This window comes from Nannobrachium achirus (assembly GCF_963921795.1).
Source record: "Nannobrachium achirus genome assembly, chromosome: 23".
Lineage (NCBI taxonomy): Eukaryota > Metazoa > Chordata > Actinopteri > Myctophiformes > Myctophidae > Nannobrachium > Nannobrachium achirus.
The window spans coordinates 47767342-47773341 of record NC_137830.1 but is presented as its reverse complement, the minus strand read 5'-3'; the positions used below and the strand labels follow the sequence as shown (position 1 = coordinate 47773341).

The window sequence follows — 6000 nt, the reverse complement described above, 5'->3', positions numbered from 1 at the left end:
TAGCAACCGGCAGCGTGCCAAGGCTTTTGCCAAGGCAAACCTTGGCAAGTAGGAAGTTATTCTAAGCTAGCATTGGACAAAAGCTTTTTGGGAGGGGCATAGCTACTGGCTAATTACTGTATGCCTGATTTATACTTTGTCATAGCGGCCGAGTCACATAGCCGAATGTAATGTATCTCACAACACAAGCTTGTAGATAGTCTATTCTCGGCATGCGAAAAGCTTACACGACAAAGTATAAATCATGCTTGAGATGGACACAGAGAGTGAGAGAATTTCATAATAACAATGTAATCCAGTGAAGTTCCTTTTCAATGCATATTTTATTTTATTTTTTGGGTTGTGTGGGGCTTTGCACCCCTAACATGACGCCCACTCATTAGTAAACAATACTGAATACGACACGCATCCTTAGAACAGCGGCTGGTGTTCGTCTCCAAGACCAACGTTTGGGTCTCAACTCCCGCGTTGTGACAAGAGTGCCGTCTCTCTCTGACTAACATAGAACAACAATACTCTCTACGAAAAACATCCTTGTTATTATTTTAAATTTAGCGATTGATTTAATGTTCTGGGTTGTAATTTTATCGTTTTTTTGACGCTGTTCTTTCTGACATCTTGGGGTTCGCAAGCTTTAATTTCAATTTAGTTTATTTCTCGGTCTCTTGTTCAGCCTGTCTCTCTTTTTCATCTCTAGTTCTTTTCTGTTTTTTTTTTCCCAGTAATGAGCCGTCCACACCAATCACTATAACTATATTGTTTAATGAAATCGGATTCTGATTCAAATAGGCAAGCATGTAACGATTCACTTGACTCACCATATGAATCACGACACTTAAAAAAAAAAAAAAAAAGTATTCTCTTACACAAATCCAGTGTTTTCTTAATTTCTTCTCTCATCCTCTTTTCAACACAGTAGCAAATGACTGATTTTTTATTTATTTTTATCAATTCAGTATTTTCTTACACGCCCTCTGCTGTTCTGCGTCCCGATTTAAATTACGATTTAATTGCAATTCATTTTAATTGTCACCAGTTTGACTGATCGATTTAAGAAGTGTCATTACATTGCCTAAACTCAGGTGGATGCTTGAGTGCACACCACAACCTCCATAACAGTTATCGCTAGTTGTAGTTGTACACTCCAAGCACTGTCACTATATTGTTCACTGACGCCATTATAATGAGCTGTGGTGTGGACTCTGCCATCTACTTGAGGTAGAACAAAACGATACATTCATAGGTGTAGTTTTCAGTGTGGACAGCCCTTTAGTCCTCTCGGGACTGCTGACTCTTGCGACTATTATTAACCCATTCAGAACGGGTACACAGTATTGTGTATTATTATTTGATGCTTTAACAATTGAAAAATAGCAGATATACAAGCTCACAGCGTGGCACCGAGTGCCGCGCTGCGAGCTCGTAGATCTGCTGTTTTTGAAAAATCATGAAAGTTTGAATTTTGACCCAATTCTGTAATTGTCTTTTGAATCCTTCTAAGATTTTTTTGAAAAACCCTATGTTTCTATGTCAGCAATCTGGCCAGCCATCGTCAAAGAAAAGGTCCTTTTCACTTAACTGGAGCTCAGTTAGTCTGTTCTTGAGAGACTACTATGTCAGTGGTTCTCAAACCTTTTCATTTGAAGGACCCCCAAAATTATATTTATTTGGCCACGGCCCCGCATCTCAAAATATTTAGTTCCATGGACCACCCAGAAGCAAAATTTGAGTTACACATGTTCGCTTTGAAAATACTCAATAGTCAAAGATTTGCACACATTTTCACGACTTTTTCAAAAATAGCAGATCTACAAGCCTGCAGCGCGGCACTCGGTGCTGCGCTGTGAGCTTGTATATCTGCTATTTTTCACTGGTTAAAGCATTCAATAATTCTAGGCCTAATGCTTCAGAGGACGCGTTTGGACGTGTTAACCTACAGGCACGCCTTCCACGGGTGGAGCTGTAAGCTCGCTGGCGGCGTTGTGTTCAAAATAACACTTCCATTTTGTAAACCTGTATTTGGTGTTCAATAGAGGCTGAGTGGATGTATTCCCGACTTGAAACAAACGCTTTTCTTTTCACCTGTGCTTTTTCTTTCTTTCTTTCCTTGTAGCTTTTCTTTAGTTTGGATTAATTTATTTCTCGGGGAGTGATACAGTTTGTTGTTGAAGCACATGCCCCATTCTGAGCAGAGTGTTTTGATTGCAAAATACCTTTATATACATATACGTATATGTATACCTGCTGTATTGTTCTAATAAACAAAAACAAAAAGGTTTTTTGAATCTCTGTGGGTGGTGTTGAGTAACTTGAGGACTGGGCTCGGTAACATTGATGTTCAGTGGCAGCACACTTTAATGGTTTCCTGTGGAAATAAGCTTAAGTATTTTCTAGGATCTCCTTTTAGTAGACCTTGTACCAGTGAACTGTACCGTCATGAAGCTGTACCTTTTCCTATGCAAACTTCTAATAAAGTCTTCAATCAATCAATCAATCAAACAAAGCACAATAGAAAGGTTTTGCAAGTTCAACAGCAACAGAACTGGTACAGGTGGGCCAAATGAAAACCAACCACAAGAACGCTGGCATTTATTGCATTTTTTGTCAGTCCTAAATGGTAAATGGTGCATTCATATGGCACTTTTATCCAAGGCGCTTTACATAGATTGTGCATTACATTCACCCATTCACGCACACCTTCATACACCGGTGGTGGAGGAAACCATGCACCATACTCACCGGGAGCAATTAGGGGTTCAGAGTCTTGCTCAATGACCCTTTGACATTAACTCAGGGGGAGCCCGAATTCTAACTGGGAACCCTTCGTGCTCTAATAACGGTTTCTCTACCCCTGAGCTATGCCGCCCCAGTACAAATGAAGGGGAAGTAGTATGTAATATTTGTTTGCTGGGTAGATAATTGGTCATTAGTACTTCTAAGACAGTATGCCTACTTTCAGGTGTGTCGCACCAAATTCTGGGCCCTGGGTACAAGGATTCACTGTGGCCCCCTATGATCTTCATAGGGAGAGGGGTTTTAACCCATTTAGACTGGGAACGCATTGTTTTGTGCTTTAACTATTGAGAAATAGCAGATCTACAAGCTCACAGCACGGCACAGATAGTCCATGGGCCAGACGGGTTGTCGGTATCAAAAAGTGGCAAAGGTTACCATGCATTTTTGAAAAGCTCTATATCTGTAGATTATATTTTGGTATGATAACCCTTTCTTAGACACAGCTAAATTGGTGTTATCAGCCGCTGGAGTTGGTGTCCCATTAACTTTACATTACAGGGAAAAAAATAAATAAATCTGCTTTTAGTAGCATAAGAGGGGTCAAACTAGGGGTTTGTCATGATGCCGAATCCATTGCAAGCATTTGTTTTGCACAAAAAACATTCATTGGGCTATAAATGGCCTCAGAAAACGATGCATGAATGGGTGTGCATTCATGTTAGTCAGAGGCCTTAGGGTTTTATTTCTCGTGCTAATCAGTCTAAAAGTGCCAAATTTTGCACAGATGTAGCCCAGGGCATGCTCTAATGATTTAGCTAGGGCGCCCGAGTCGGTGACCTTCGGGGTCGCCACAGCTCCAGAAAAACAATGGTTTAGTGCTTTTCAGAGTTTTGTGGATGTTTTCTGGAGCCCGAAGGTCACCGACTCGGGCGCCCTAGCTAAATCATTAGAGCATGCCCTGGGCTACATCTTTGCAAATTTTGGCGCTTTTAGACTGATTAGCATGAGAAATAAAACCCCAAGGCCTCCGACTAACATGAATGCACACCCATACATGCATTGTCTTCTGAGGCCATTTATAGCCCAAGGAATGTTTTTTTGTGCAAAACAAATGCTTGCAATGGATTCGGCATCATGACAAACCCCTAGTTTGACCCCTCTTATGCTACTAAAAGCAGATTATTTTTTTGCTTTTTTCCCCTGTAATGTAAAGTTAATGGGACACCAACTCTAGCGGCTGATAACACCAATTTAGCTGTGTCTAAGAAAGGGTTATCATACCAAAATATAATCTACAGATATAGAGCTTTTCAAAAATGCATGGTAACCTTTGCCACCTTTTTGATACCTACAACCCGTCTGGCCCATGGACTAAGAGTGCAGCGCTGCGACCTTGTACATCTGCTATTTTTGAAAAATCGTGAAAAGGTCTGAATATTTCAAATCCTTCTAAGGTTTTTTGAAAAGCCTATGTTTCTATGTCAGTGGTGCTCAAACCTTTTCATGTGAAGGACCCCCCCAAAATTATATGTATTTGGCCACGGACCCCCATCACAACATATTTATTTCCAGGGGACCCCCCCCCCCCCCCCCCAGAAGCAAATATTTGAGTTACAAATGTTCGCTTAAAAAATACATATATTCAAAGATGTGCACACATTTTCAAGACTTTAAAAAAATAGCAGCTGTGAGCTTGTATATCTGCTATTTTTCTATAAAATAATTAGGGCCCCTCCAACTTGGGGCCTAGTAACTCAGTCCCACTCCCCCCCCCCCCCCCCTTGTGACTAGCCTAGTAAACGACCAACTTCCGTAATCAAAATGAAATGGTTTCCGGAAGAGGGCAGTTTACGAGGCTACATTGTGACGCCCTTGCCTACTTTGTCTGGGGAGATATTGCGCATGAGCTTGATACAGTACTACTTAGTACATACATGGGCAACTAGCGGCCCGGGGGCCACATGCGGCCCCCACCTTCAGTTAATGCGGCCCTCAGGTTAATACCAGAATACTGATATATTATTATATTTCAGCCGTTACAATTCCAAACATGACCTGCTTTAATTCCGTCAGTCTATATTCGTAGCTTAATGACTCGTATTAAAATATATATTTTTATGTCCAATGTATTTGTATTTAGGTTCATAAAGTTGACATGACTATATAACTAAATGCGTTTGAAATTAAATACAAATTTTACATTTCAGGATTCCAATAAAAAAATAAAAAACAATTCAGGATTCCAATTCAAAAGAAGCAAAAATAGCCGATCTACAAGCTCAACATGCATCGCAGCCTCTGGAGTGAAGGTGGAAATATAGTGGCCTTCCCATCATCAAAGTTGCCCACCCCTGACTTAGTACAACCAGTAGGTGTCCTACCTGACCAGGGTCTACATTTCTCAATAGAGGAATAGGAAGACCCCTTCCAACAACTGCAGAGCAGAATGTGCTATGGTGGTTATATGGTATTATTGACTATACAGATTGGTTGAAATAATGTTCTATTCATACATGATTTCATTTCATTTATTTGATGTTCAGTAAGAAGAATACACGTGTAGAAGCACATGCGTCTTAACACAAACATGGATAAACACAAAGACAACAATTATGAATGCCATTATGGTGCTTGGTTTCAAACAAAACAAAACGTTAAAAGGTATTTATAAGCAAAATAGTGTACAAAGACATTACATTCTTGCAAACCCCTGACCCAGCAACTATTAAAAGTAACAGTGCTGTACTGATGCTTAAATACCGTCCAGGGGCTGCTGAAATGACCACTATCAGTGCCAGAAAATGTCTGCAGCCAATTGATGGAGCGAAGATATTCAGCAGCACCACACCAGTGTTTATTACCTCCGCCAGTCGATGAGTGACAAAACTCAAAATAAGCACATTAAATCACAAATGTACAACAACAACATTAACGTTGTGTTTGTGTTTTTTTATTAACTTTCTGACAATGCATCCAAATTACAATCAACACTGCAAGAAAACAACCTTTGGCATCAACTACAGAAACCACAACATTAAGAAATATCAGACCCAAACCCCTGGAAAAGAAATAGCTTCCAAAAGTGGCTCTCCTTCACAACAAACAATAATAAAGTTCAATAATAAATTCAACATGTTTGTAAGAGAATGTAGCCTACAGCAACACTGCACATCACATTTCACATTAGACGACTTGGGCACTAACTTCACATAATAGTTTGATAATATGCATCTTCCCTTTCATGTCATTTCTTAATTAAAGGCA

The 6000-nt window shown here is 40.0% G+C and overlaps 1 protein-coding gene across 2 annotated transcripts in view; it reads left to right on the top strand.

Moving 5' to 3' along the window:
• The window catches only part of LOC308309292 (adiponectin receptor protein 2-like), a 33607-nt gene extending 31329 nt beyond the window's left edge, over positions 1-2278 (top strand). For both annotated transcript variants that reach the window (XM_080754829.1, XM_080754828.1), the window contains one exon: positions 1-2278. This exon is cut by the window's left edge and continues 628 nt beyond it. The gene's annotated coding sequence lies outside the window, so the exon portion shown is untranslated.
• The last annotated feature ends 3722 nt before the right edge of the window (positions 2279-6000 follow it).